The sequence below is a fragment of the Sciurus carolinensis genome, chromosome 11 (genome assembly GCF_902686445.1).
Source record: "Sciurus carolinensis chromosome 11, mSciCar1.2, whole genome shotgun sequence".
NCBI lineage: Eukaryota > Metazoa > Chordata > Mammalia > Rodentia > Sciuridae > Sciurus > Sciurus carolinensis.
The window spans coordinates 24,557,083-24,572,170 of NC_062223.1; the positions used below are offsets into that span (position 1 = coordinate 24,557,083).

At 35.7% G+C, this 15,088-nt stretch overlaps 2 pseudogenes; both read left to right on the forward strand.

The window, feature by feature from the left end:
• On the forward strand, positions 1–1,045 carry LOC124959231 (olfactory receptor 4A16-like; annotated as a pseudogene).
• A 12,496-nt stretch (positions 1,046–13,541) lies between these two features.
• On the forward strand, positions 13,542–14,449 carry LOC124995326 (olfactory receptor 4C6-like; annotated as a pseudogene).
• The last annotated feature ends 639 nt before the right edge of the window (positions 14,450–15,088 follow it).

Below are 15,088 nucleotides of genomic sequence, written 5' to 3' on the forward strand. Positions count from 1 at the left end.
ATGGGACAGAATAATAACGTCACAAAATTTGTCCTCCAGGGCCTCACCCAGTATTGTGATGGACAAAAGGCATTATTTGTCATGTTTTTGCTCATTTACATTGTGACAATGGTGGGCAACCTACTCATTGTGGTGACTGTCATTGCCAGCCCCTCCTTGGACTCCCCCATGAACATCTTCCTTGCATTTATGTCACTCATGGATGCTGGTCTATTCCACTGCCGTCTCACCCAAGCTGATTAAAGACTTACTCTGTGAGAAGACGATTTCCTTCCCAGCATGCATGGGCCAGCTCTTTTTAGAACACCTGTTTGGGGGTGCTGAGGTCTTCCTTCTGGTGGTGATGGCCTATGATCGCTATGTGGCCATCTGTAAGCCACTGCACTACTTGAGCATCATGAATAGGTGGGTTTGCATCCTCCTGTTGGTGGTGGCCTGGGTGGGAGGTTTCGTACACTCTGTGGTTCAGCTTGCCTTTGTGCACAATTTCCCCTTCTGTGGTCCTAATATCATCAACCACTTCATCTGTGACATGTACCCATTACTGGAACTTGCGTGCACTGACACCTATTTTATAGGCCTCACTGTGGTTGCCAATGGTGGAGCAATCTGTATGGTCATTTTTATCCTTCTCCTGATCTCCTATGGGTTCATCCTAAACTCCCTTAAATCCTACAGCCTGGAAAGAAGGTGCAAAGCCCTGTCTACCTGCAGCTCCCACATCATGGTTGTTGTCCTCTTTTTTTGTTCCCAGTATTTTCATTTATGTCAGACAGACCTGTTTCTACTTTTCCTATTGATAAACCCATAAGTGTGGTTTTCACAGTTATCACTCCCATGATGAATCCTTTAATATACACCTTTAGAAATGCAGAGATGAAAAACACTATGAAAAACTCTGGTGTAAAAAGTTAACTACAGGTTAAATAAGAAGGGATCTCCCACGTTGAATCCTTTGGGTACTAATTCTAAAACAAGAAACAGGTGGCAAATTCTAACAAAGGTTACTGTGGTAAACTCAATGTATGCTTCTTTTTATTTATAATCATCAAAGAGTAGAATAAATTATCTTTTGAATGTAGTATCAACTTTGAAAAGAATTTGGGATGACGTATAAATGGTACTATTGTCTGTTCTATTATAAGTAAAAGTAAAGTGCAATTCACCTTAAAATTCATTTTTTAAATTTATATTAAAATAAGACTTTTTAAATAAAGTGTTTATTTTTAAATAAAAAGAAGCAACATTTGAAATTTGATATCATCCAAAAAATGAGAAAGCAATTTCACTAATAGATAAATTCATGGAACCAAAAAAAGTAATTCTTAAATTTTAATATTCATTATTCTATCAGTATGGCACATTTCTGTAGCTGCCTATGTATTTTTGTTTTAAGATTAATTTTATTTGGTAGTCAATATAATTTTTTTGTTCAAGACATTAGCGGTGAATGATTTTGTTAATGGGATGTCACTGAAGAAAACCAATTTGAGTTCTTGATTACAAAATTTGAGTTCTTGATTACAAAGCAGGTACTTGGTTTTAGAATAACCTCTAACCCAGGTTGTAAAGATTTTTGTCTTTCTCTGCTTTAGCGATCATATGTGGTTTTACTGTTCTTTGAAGAATAAGTGAAGCTTATTTCATGTCTGATTGAAAATATCTATCCCTTGGCCAGCATCTCCTCATCTCCCTTACTCCAATTTCAGTAACCACCATTCTGCTATTTCTGAGTTTAGCCTTTTAGATTCCACACATAAATGTGAATTTGCAGTGTTTGTATTTGTGCACCTGACTTATTTTACCTAACATAATACCCCACAGGCTAACACATGTTACTATACATGAAAGAATTTCCTTGTTTTTATGGCTGAGTAATATTCCCTGTGCATATACCACCTTTTCTTTACCCATCCATTCATCCATCCATCCACTGATGGACACTTAGCTTGATTGCATATCTTTTTTATTGTGAATAATACGACAATGAAAATAGAAGTGTGGATTCTTTTAGAGATACTGATTTAATGCTCTGTAGGTTTAGACCCAGGAGTGAGATTGTTGGATCTGTGGTGGTTTCCCTTTACTCACTTTCTCAGCAACATCTGCCTTTCATATATTTTTTAATAACAGCCATTCTATTGCTCTGAGGTGATATCTCTTTGTGGTTTTAATTTCATTTCTGTGCTAATCTTGAGAAATGATCAATCAGATTCTTCACCCATCTTAAAATCAGATTTTGGTTTTAATACCATTACTACTATCATTATGAATTTTCTTTTGTTCTAAAACCATTTGTAACACATTCCTTAAAAAATCATCCCATGTTCATTATATTAAATGTTTAATATTTATGCATTTCTACATAACCTTCTTCAGGTTGATTGTTTCTATGCCAATGTCCTTTAAGTTCATCAAAAATCTAAACAGAGTTTGATAAAAGTGCCACCCCCAAAACTCTTATTAAAACAATATATTCCAACATTGATATTAGAATTTCATAAGGTTATATAAATCTAGGATTTTGACCATAATGTATATAATGTATAATTAATTTGAAATAGAATTGACATCTTGATCACATTCAATCATTCTCTTTGAAAGCATAAACAATCTATCTTTATATTTAAGACTGTGAGATTCTTCAGCAATTCTTTGTGTTTGTTTCCATAATATAAATCTTTCACTTTTTTGTTCGAGTTTATAGTTTGTAATTTGGGTTGCCTTAATTAAAGATATCCTTCCTACATTTTATTTTTTACATCACTGTTACTTGTACTAAAGAAAGTCCAACCTCAAATTCAGTCACTTTCCTCACCTCCCTTAGTTAAAATGACAGATTTTCAGTTTACTCTTGGATTTGCTTGATTAAAAAATGATACTGGGCTGGGGATATAGCTCAGTTGGTAGAGTACTTACCTTGCAAGCACAAGGCCCTGGATTCTAATCCCCAGCAATGCAAAAAAAAATGATTCCATCTTAACTACTGATTTTCTTTCTAGTTTGTCAAACCTCTCATTATTATATGTTTACAATGGTTAGTATAGGAAAACAGGGATTCATAACTGCAGAGTTCAAATTCCCATCTCAGCTGGTCCTTTCCCTTCACCACCTTTCTTATTCCTGCCTGGGTGCTCATGAGGAATATTAATTAAATTTTTACTATTCAAAATTTAAAATTATGAAATAATAATGAGAATCTGTTTATATTTTATTGTTCTTTATTTCCTCGGAACACTTATTTTCTCCTTTCCTTTGCCATCAAATCTCCCAAGAGCACTTTTCACTTGGGTTCATTCTCATCTTCCCTAGTAGCAATGCATTTTTGAGAATGACATGTCAAAGAGATTTTCTCTTTGCTCTTAGATTAGTATTTTTTCTATTAATTTTCCTAAAGTTTTCCTCCAGGAGAAGCATCTGAAAATATAGAATGCACTGGAAGGATCCTGTGAACACGTATTCATTCTCTGGGGCACACTTCCTCAGTGAATTTAATTTGGAACAGCCTTGGGAACAAGCTGAACATCTCAGTGAAGTATGTTTGTATTCATTGTTTATTAAGTGCCTCATCATATCTTCCCTTACCTGGGAGAAAAAATTCTCTTTGGGTATTAATGTTACTGTCAAGAGGCCACTTCAATTGCAGACATGAGCCATATCAACACTATCAGGTCGATGCTTTCAAAATGTTCAAAAAATTCCTTGTTTTAGATTCTCCATTACTGCACAGTATGGACTAAAAATAGGCTTGTTCAGTTTGATCAGAAAATGTAGCAGTGATGTCTTAATTTTTTTTGCTTCTTGATATATATTCTAAATAGCAACTCTCAAATTTGATGATACTTAAGCTTATTGACTGATTATTCTTGAGGCCATCTCTGGATAAATCCATGATTTAAACTGTAAAATGTTTTTGAGAGTACATGCAGGCTACAGGAGTTATATTTCTGTGTGACAACACATTTATTGCAGTCACACCTGGATTGACATGGTGCAGTCCTGACTTATCTTTATCAGACTGAGTCATCATCTTTTAGCACCAATGGTAAAACTGCAGAAGCTTGGATTTGGAGCAAGTGCCCAAAGAAGAAACAGAAACCCCAGGTAACATATTTATAAAAGCTCATCACAGCTATTATTAATAGGACAATAGAGGCTTACAATGAAAGAATTGCATACCTTTCTTAATAAGCAGGCTTTATAATTTTCCTCAAAAGTTTTATGCCTCAACCAAGAAGGGAGTAGATGCATTTCCTTTATTTTATAAAATGTTACTAGAATAAGTACAATGGCAATAATTTTCTCCAAATTTTGTATTAGAAATATTTTAAATTCATACCAAAATAGAGAAAATACAGGGCACAATAAAAAAATATAGCATGACACATAATTATTATCTTTAATATATTTTATCGTATAAAACGTCATATATGTTTTCTTTAGAGAATCTAACAATTACTTGTTTTTACAAATGGTGACCCTTGCATATGACATAAAATATCTCTCTCTAGGCATATGCCAAAATTTATTATCCATTTATTAGTTGATGAATATTTGGGTTGCTTCCACTTCTGTGCTATTGTAAAATATGCTGGTAAGAACAAGAGTGTATGAATGCTTTTTCAGGTCTTTGTTTGCTATTGTTTTTAGGTATATGCCGCAACTGACATCTAGATATGTAAACTCCATATTTGCATATCAATTGACTATCAAAACTTATATTTGAAGTATAAGTTAATAACCTCTCATTATAAAATGTGGAACCTCATGTTCAGAGAAATTTAATATTTTGGGGGGATATCCAGGATTTAACTCAGGGCCAATCAACCACTGAGCCACATCTGCAGCCCTTTTTTATATTTTATTTAGAGACAGGGTCTCACTGAGTTGCTTAGTGCTTTGCTATTGCTGTGGCTGGCTTATAACTCATGATCCTCCTGCCTCAACCTCCCAAGCCTCTTGGATTATAGGTGTGCAAAACCAGGCCCGGTGAAATTTAATTTATGAACCCACTTTTACCTATTTCAAAAGACGTTTCAATGTGAATAGAAGTTCTGAATTTTGTCAAGTACGAACTCTACAGAATCTTAAAGAAAATGCCTTTCTTACCATGGATATTTTCTTATGTCTATTGTCCTAACAATATAGTGAATGCAACTGGGCACATGACATTATGTACTTCATTAACCCTTTCCCTAACCCATGAAGTTTATATTTAGTTTTAATGACTAATTTAAAAGATGGTTATAAATTGTAGAGAAAGAAAAACAATGAATTTTTCTATAGCAGTGTGATTGGTAAAGGGAGGACAGACTTCATAACTGTACAGAATAGAGATCTAATCAATCCATCCATCCTCCAGGAATGCTCCACTGGGTACTTAGGAGAGTGGGAGTTGGGAAAAATTTATATAACTCTACAAAGATATGGCTTTAATTAGTTCTATGGGGTAAACAAATAATACTAAAATATATCTTGGACTCACTATGTTCACTATTTACCAGTTTTCTGAGACCTTACGTGCATTATGCTATTTGATTCATAAAATTCTGCGACCTGTTGGATGCTCTAACAATTTTCATTCTGTAGACAATACTGAGTAATTTATCTAAAGTCCCACTTGGGGAAACAAATTTTGAGGCTCAAATTCTCAAATCAGAATTTAGAACCTGACATTTCAAAAGCTACACTAATGTAGGCATCCCAATCTAACCATGCAAAATTACTAGGTAAAGCAAAACATTACTGGCAAACAATTCATAAGACAGGCAAATCATACTCCTTGGTTATCACTTTTTTCTATTGGTTCCAAAAGTTTATTCAACTACATACAGGTTTTCCAACCAGCAATATAATTTTCTATGAAGAAACTGACTAGGAAAAAAATGTGGTAGTTCTTTAAAATCATCTTGTTTTAAAGATACAAAATGAGTTGATTTGACTTTTAGTAGGACCTGAAATTTTAGTTGTCTCATTTCTATTATTGTTCAATCTTTGGAAAAAGCTAGTGTTTATAACAAGTTCAGTCACCACAATGATAAAGTATAGAATTTTGTGACAAATCAATGGTTTGCAACAGTCTAGAGTAATAATTTCCTTAAGAATGTTTTTAATACTGAAATATTTTTGGTGCAGTTACAAAGCTGAATCTAAAGAAGTGCTGTAAGGATTTGACAAATCAACAAGAAAGACCCTCCTATGAGAAGGTATCTCTAAATGCTCAGAAAGCATCTGTGAATGGTCTTTACTTTCCATTATAAACATAGATATAGAATCATAATTGTTAATGAAGATAGTCTTGTATATATGGAGTATCAGAAGCCATAAAGATGAAAGTTTTTCTTTAGGCAGATGGTCTTTTCTGTTGATATACACCCAAGTTCATAATCTGATTTTTCCATTTTTCTCTTACTTGTAAGTATAAATATTTCCAGAAATAAGTGCTGGTACTAATGCTCCCTTTAGGGAACCTCCTGATTGACAGTTCAAGAGATCTGAGACATCTGTACTCTCTATTAATGCAGTTCACAGTCTCCTCACCAATTTTACCAATTTTAAAGCATGTTTCTTTCATTCAGCTTATATTCTTTGCTGGTCTATCTGCTTTCTTCAGTTATGTCTTATTTCTTTATGCTCACAATTATACTCCCCCTCAGATGCTTGAGTGTAGTTTTGATTACCTAGAAACACAAAACAGAATATTTCCCTGACTTTCACACATAACCATCAAGAAATGTAACACTGAAAAAAAAAACATATTAAAATAATCCTGCCAACAAGAAATTGCACATATCATAATAAGACTAGCCCAGGATCACATCTGAATGGTCTGATACAGGATTTATTTTCCTCAAATAAGAATGTCTTTAATTCAACATGAACTCAGATAGCCAAGAGCTACCACTATGAACAAAACACTTCATGAAATGATGACTTGTAATAAAGTAATCTTTAAAGTAGGCCTAGCCAAATCAATTAATAAAAAAAGATCTACAAGAAAAATGTGACCATATCATTTCAGACAAAGTTGTCAAAGCATTCCGAAACTCATACATGTAAAACATACACAGCATTTCCAATTAGGAATAAAGATAGGACACAATTTTCACAGGATAACTTAGGTAAAATCAACAAATATTTCCAGACTATTAGTATAGAGTTTCTTCTACTACCCATGATTCTGCTTCAAATCTTTGACATTTGGAATTGATTTGTGGCTAGCCATTATTATTAACTGTAAACAAACTTGAAAAGTGGAGAAAATGTTTATGCAGTGTCCATCCACTTTGATGTACATATGGAGCTTTTCCCCATGATTCTGTTTCAAATCTTTGACATTCTGAATTGATTCCTGTTTAGTTAAAATAATTTTACTGGTGGTGATGACCTATGATTGATATGTGGTCCTCTACAAACCTCTGACAGGTTTGCAATAACCTAGGTTGCAAAAAATTTCAATTCAATGTGTGTGTGTGTGTGTGTGTGTGTGTGTGTGTGTTAACAAAATCCTTTGCTTTAATTGAATTTTCATGACTGGGAATATGTTAATACATTCATCTTTGCTCATTTGATCTCTGATGAGTTTTGAAATTCAGTATAGTTAAATAAAGTCTTCATGAGCACTCACAGTGTCCCTGGATCTTTAATTGCTATTAGTAATTCCTAGATTGCTGGAACTTATAGGAAAGTAGTAGGTGGGCAAATATTTACAAATTGGCTTATAATTTTATGCTGTATTTAATTATAGGTATTATTTTACATCAATACAGAAGTGAAATCATTACTCATGAGCTTGTTTTCACAGATCTTGGAAGATGAAATTATCATCAGGAAAATAAAAAATATATATAGTGCTACACATGAAGTCTTCTTGAGAGATATTCTGGAGAAAGTGATTCCAGATTGAATAATTTGTGATTCACTTTGTCTTATGACACATAGGAGATAAAGTTAATCCAGGAATAAGGATGGTAACAGTACTGAGAAAATTTTCAGTTGTACTCCAAGTTAAAAGAGAATGTTTGAAGGGGGAAACTAAGGCCAACAGTTATGTCTTTGAGGTTACACCAACTGCTCAGTGAAGGGTTGAGATTAATGAAATTATAAATTTTCAACAGCAATCTTGGAAGGTGTAAGACTCAAAGGAAAATATCTAAGTAATCCTGACATCATCAGTAGATGGTCTTACTGGTTTGTAAATATTTTAGGGATTGTTAAGATGATCCTTGGCATTCAGAATCTCTCATGAAGACACTGCATATGATTAGTTCTAGTGCTTGAAAATAAAATAACCTAAAAAGAAATATGTAGGTTTTCTTCTAAAAGTTCTTAAGAGAAAATACATTGGAAGTTGATACATAAAGATTCTTGCTTTAATCTCAATGTTTAATGCAATGACAATATTAGCCATTATTTAAAAAGGAGAGTAAATGAACTATAGTTAAAGCCAACTGGGAGGAATGTGCATTGTTAGTTCCTTTACACATTTTATATCTCTTAATGCAGCAGCAGGTATTATTAGTTCAGACTGAATACATTTTCTACAAGAGAAAAATGAGACTCAGTGAGGCTAAGGGAGGCTCCACATATTTTGGGCTTTACCCTCTCTGCCATTCTTGTTACAACACTTCTTGCTTGTGGCATGCAAAACATCAAAACATGGACCTGGTCCCTGGCTCTGCTGTTCTCAGATTTCTCTCCTTGTTTATTTTGGGGGTGACCTTCCCTTTACCTTGGTCTCCACTTTCCAGGTTTCCCATACTCTCTTCATTCCTCTTGTGTCAGGGAAAAGTCATCTGGCCATCTCATTCCCACCCAAGTATGAGCATCATCAAAAGTGGGATGCACTGGACACCAAGAATGAATAGTTAGTGGTTCAATTTCAAGGAAGTTGACACATGGGTGAGAGAGATGCTTGGAGGAAGAAGAAGCCATGCAGTCAGGGAGGTAGCTTGACACCTAATGGATATAAGGTTGAGAACTTGAAGAGACAAATGAGTTTCTGCAGGGATTTCCCCAGACTCTTCCATAGCATTAATGTGGTTACTTGAAAGTGGCTCTATGGACGGTTACAATGGGGAAATTTTGACTTATTTTATCAATTTTTATTTAGTGCTTGTAGTAAGTCAGACAATTTCATGAGCTAAATACACAACATGTCCCAGTACAAACAAGGGTTGTATTTATACTTAAAATTCATCTGGAAATAGGAGTAAAATAAACAAATCAAAATATTATAAATAACATAAACCAAGGAGTGGAATAGCTGGGTCAAAAGATGTGTCCATTCCAAGTTTTCTTAGGATTCTCCATACTGCTTTCCAGAGTGGCTGCACCAATTTGCAACTCCACCAGCAATGTAAAAGTATGTCAAAGACTGTATGTTTTCCCTGATAAGTGGAGAATGATAAATAATGGGGCTTGGGGGATGGGAAATGAGAGAAGAATGGAGAAACTTCAGAATACGTAGAAGAAAATGAAGGGGGGTATAAAAAATGGTGGAATGAGACAGACATCATTACCCTATGTGCATGTATGATTACATGAATGGTATGAATCTACATTGTGTACAATCATAGAAATGAAATGATGTACCCCATTTGTGTACAGTGAATCAAAATACAGTCTGTAAAAAATTAAAAGCTAAATAAAAAATAATAAGAAATAAATAACAATTTTGTTAAAACAGTAATGAGTATGCTGAATAAAATAGTTCTAAGGTTGTAATGCAGAATCTAAGAACTGGGAGTAGACTTATTTTCTTCTGAAGCATAGCTAGAGAATTTTAGTTAGAACCCCCCAAATAAACCACCACATTATTTTCTATTTCTTCTTAAAAAATAACTTACCTAGTGCAAGTATTTATAATAGACATGATATTTCATGTCCTTACATATATAAAAATGGCATATTGGGGGAGAAAAAATCTTACTGATTTTCTGTTTAAAGCACAGATGCACAAAACATGCATAACAGGTAGATATTAAAACTCCAGAGCAGGTTGATTAGGGGAACAGAAGTCTTTAACATTTCCTCAGGAGGGTCATAATAAAAAGATAATGTTGAAGACACCTGCTCCAATTCATGTCTAAATGGTCAGGTAAGAACATGGAGTAAATTTAGAGTGTTAGTAAAGGAATCCAAATGCACAGCTTAGCCTTTCGACTCTGAGGATCATATTTGATAAAATGGAATCACTCTTTTTTTCCCTAGAAGACTCCTCAGGATTTATAGATGAATATGTTATGAACTATGTGTGATCTGTGAAATATAATATGAATATAGTATATTACTATTTTTTACTATTGAAGTTGAAAAGAATTCAGGCATTAAACCCAAATATTCCCACATCAAAAATTTATTATTTGAGAATGCTGCTATGGAATGGGAATTTTTTTTTGACTGAGGTACTTCATTTTTTTTTTTAATAATGGAAACTAATCTGCAGGTAGATGCGACCCTGTTTCAATAATAATCCGAAAAGATTGAGTGACAGATTAACTGATAGAAAAATTTGGTTCTGGAACTTGCTAGGTAGCCAAAATGAGCTATTCCTTTCTAAAATTTTATATTATTAGTCAGACATGGTGGTACATGCCTGTAATTCCAGTGACTCTGGAGGCTGAGGCAGGAGGATCACAAGTTCAAAGCTAGTCTCAGCAACTCAGAGAGACCCTTAGCAATTCAGTGAGATCCTGTCTCAAAATAAAAATTTTTAAAAAGGACTGGGGATGTGGCTTAGCAGTTGTGCCCCTGTATTTAATCATTGGTATTAAAAAATACATTATGAACAGATGGTACAGTGTGGCCATTCTCTATTGAAGAGAGTTTAGTCGTGGAGCAAATAACTGAATGGTTAATACTATGATCTGTTTTTTGCTTGTGGAGCATCAGTTTGTCCTGGTTCTAGTGAGACTCTGCCTCTGGGGAAAGAGCAATCACTGCAAGTGTGGATGGGAATTTACTGGTGCAGTGATTAGTTCTGTCAGTGGAGAAACAGCCACCAAGGGATGCAACTGGAATGAGGCAAATACGGACATTTTGGAATTCTGTGCCACTTGAAACTGGTGCTCTGTCCTCCTTTACCCCAGGTCTGTTACCCAAAGGATAACATTTTATTGATGGTGTTTATTCTAAAATGTGGACTGGAAATTGTTTATAAATTTAGCTCAATGTGCTGGAATATGGTAGGCACAGTGCCACCAATCTTTTGTAAGCAAGTTTGTTGGCTACCTTTTTTTGTTGTTGTTGTTGTTTGCAACTTATCCTATTTATAGGAAATAAATTCTCTGCCAACTACAATGGATATTCTTATTTAAGTCTGTGGATACTTAGAGCACCTTTTTCTAATTGTTCTTTTCATTAGACAGTTTATTCCTATTGAAACGATGCCCTGTGTGTTTGTTCTCTGTGCAGGTCCTGACTTACTTCAGACCTCTAATTTTCTGAGATTCCTAATCCTGGAGGAGAAAGTTCATGTGAGTACATCTTGGATGGGCTATGTCTTTTGTCAACCTGATGTGATCCTAGGCAATTGACTCACACAATTTTTGCCTTCTACTTATGGGATTATCAGGTACCAGACCGAACCTTGAAGGTAGTCTTGAAATTTTACTTGAGTATTAGATATGTTCCTGTTAATTTAAGGAATGAGTTTGAAGTTGTAGAGATAATTGAAACCACCTAACATGTGCACAATTATGTTTTAAAAGTGTCAATATTTCATTTTTTTGTTCTATTTATATGCACAAGCTGGTCTCAGGAAGAAGAGCCTTGAGCTGTCAACAATTTGTAGCTAGATTTACATTAATCTCTTTTGGCAAGTTGTCAAAAAATAATATTACAAGGAGGATTTGATGGTAGTGATTCAACACCAAATTAAGAGTCCAAGGTATGGTGCAGCTCTTGAATTTGGTTAAAGCATGTCTAAGAAAGGAAATGTTACAGATGAAAGATGGTAAATAGGATTTGAGTTAGGATGCCAGAATAATAGCCATGCCCAGAAAATGACACTCTCTTTTCTGCAGGCAGGAACTGGCACTAGCAGTGCTTGGGCTTCATGGTTCAATACCATTTTTCTCAGATGAACTTCATTTTATGGATTCAATTAAATTTAATTAAATGACTAGTGTGTACTAGTGTAGCACAGTATTAGAAATATGACAGAATCATAATAAATTAGCCATCCTTAAGCATCTCCATTAGGAAATAAAACCAACATGCAATTGTAATAAAAGTATGAGCCAAGAAGATAAATGAATTGTTGCTAATATGATCCATAGAGGTGCATGTAATAAAGATCATGATGACAGGGATGAAGCTGGTAGAGGGGAAGAAGTAACAGATAGAGAAGGAAAAGGAGAAGATTTGCTAACAGAGGGCACAGGCAGAAGTAATAGAAAGCTGGGAGTTACATTGATTTGCCAACTCAGGCTGTGTAGGGATGGTATCAGCTAGGTTGTAGATCTGGGTTTCTGGAGCAGATAAAGATGCTTAGGTCTTAATTTTCTTTATAAGCACATCTGAAAAATGATTAGAATACTTGTAAAGTGTGTTAATGGTTGTAACTCTGAGTTTTACATTTGGAATAGATAGATGATAGATAGAAATACAGATACCAAGTACTTGAAATTATAATAAGATAAAACAAGATGGATTGTTATTAGCATTAATTTTGGAACTTGGAAAATCTGGATTAGAATTCAACCTGAGTATTTACTAGTTGTAGGAACTTACTGTCATTATATTTCACCTTTTTAAGTCTCATTAAATCATCTCTAAAAAGGAAATATTTTATGGGATATTGAGACATAGTAGGAACTAGTTGACTATCAGAACTATACAATAATAATAATTCTATTTTTTAATTGAATTGAATGTAGATGGAAAGAATATAATTCATAATAAAGTCCTTCAGATAGAACTTGTTTCAGTTCTTCAACTAGCACATTCTAAGTATTCAATTTATATATGAAATATATCAATGGAAATTCATATATTTTCTAAGATTTTGGGTGAGAGAAATGAAGGTCAACAACCTAGCATGATCATCCAAAAAACAGACAAACAGGAGCTGAGAGAAGAGTTTGCATGCAGGTGGTTTTTTTTATAAAATTGAGTGGAAGCACTGGGGAGAATGAGACAGGGAAATAAAAGAATGTTAAGCTGGTTCCATTTATCAATTTATCCATTGACTTCTATCTACCCATGGTCAGTGGATTCCCCTAGGTTGTTAATGTCTCCATGTCCACAGGAATAGGTATGTGCTACCAGAATGAAGCAGAGTTTCTTAAGTGTCTCAGGCACAAGCAGCGGGACAGAGAGCAAGAGTTACGCCTGTGGGAGGAGGAGGTGGTGAGGGATCAGTAGGGTCAAACCGCTGTCAGGCTTTGATTGTTAGCTGGATTCTGTGGCAGCAGCTGGAGACAAAGGCAGGTTAGGAGGGTCTCGGACAGCACCACCTAATGGTTGCTAATTAAAAAGAATAATCTTTCTGCAGATTTTCCAGTGCAGAGTGACATGTTGTCCTCAGCCCACATTCAATGGAGAATTCAAACAACGTGACTGAATTCATTCTTTTGGGAATTACAAAGAATCCAGAGCTGAGGAAAATACTCTCTGGTTTGTTTCTAATCATGTATGTGGTCACAGTACTGGGAAACCTGATCATCGTGGTGACCATAAGTGCAAGTCAGAGTCTGAAGTCTCCCATGTACTTTTTCCTTGCTTCCTTGTCCCTCATGGATGTCATCTACTCTTCCATCATTGCCCCCAAGTTGATCATGGACTCCCTCTCTGAGAGCACTGCCATCTCCCTCAAGGGCTGCATGACCCAGCTCTTCGCAGAGCATTTCTTTGGTGGTGTGGGGATCATCCTGTTCACCGTGATGGCCTGTGACCGCTAGGTGGCCATCTGCAAGCTCCTGCACTACAGCAGCATCATGAGTCCTCGAGTGTGCTGCCTGATGGTGGGAGGGGCCTGGGTGGGCAGATCCATGCATGAAACAATACAGCTTCTCTTCATGTACAGAATACCTTTCTGTGGCCCCAATGTCATCGATCACTTTATGTGTGACTTGTTTCCACTGTTGGAGCTGGCCTGCATGGACGCCCACGTCCTGGGTCTCTTGGTCATCCTCAACAGTGGGGTGATGTGTGTGACATCTTCCTCATCCTGCTGGCCTCCTACATGGTCATCCTCTGCTCCCTGAGGTATTACAGCTCTGAAGGGAGGCACAAAGCCCTCTCCACCTGTGGGTCCCACCTCTCAGTGGTGGTGTTGTTCTTTGTGCCATGTATTTTCTTGTATGTGAGGCCTGTGGTCACTTATCCCATAGACAAGGCGATGGCTGTGTCCTTTACCATTGTGGAACCAATGTTAAATCTCTTGATTTACACCTTGAGGAATGCAGAGGTGAATAGTGCTATGAGGAAACTATGGGTGAAGTGAGGGGCCCTGGTGGTCACTAGATTACATTCCAAGGAGCACATTTTCCTTACAAAGCTGATGGAGTCTTATCCTCCCCATAATTCCAATCCACTGGGCATAGGCAACCAGATTAATCTTTTAATTTTATTTTATTCATTGTTTGTTTTTAGTTATACATGACAGCAGAATCCATTTTTAACAGACAAGTCAAGATAGTACACACAAGTCCTGTCCAACCATGATACGCCTCTAGGGCCTCATACAAGTGCGTTTTGTACTGTCTCACCTTGTCCACAAAGGAACACTTTCAAATTGAATTTTATTTTGAACAACCCTAGTCTCCCCAAGTTTAGGTTTTTTAATTAATTTATTTAACCCCCTCCTCTCTTTTGTTTTTGTTTTGGTACTGGGATTGAACTCAGGAGCACTAGACTACTGAGCCACATCCCTAGCTCTATTTTGTATTTTTTATTCAGAGACAAGTCTCACTGAGTTTCTTAATAGCTCACTTTTGCTGATGCTGACTTTGAACTAGCAATCATCCTGCTTCAGCCTCCTGAGATGCTAAGAATGGAGTCTTGTGCTACCATGCTAGTCTTAATTTTCTCTTTGACATGATCTTTCCCAATGCTTTTGCTTGACTGGTTCCCTGCACTCTTT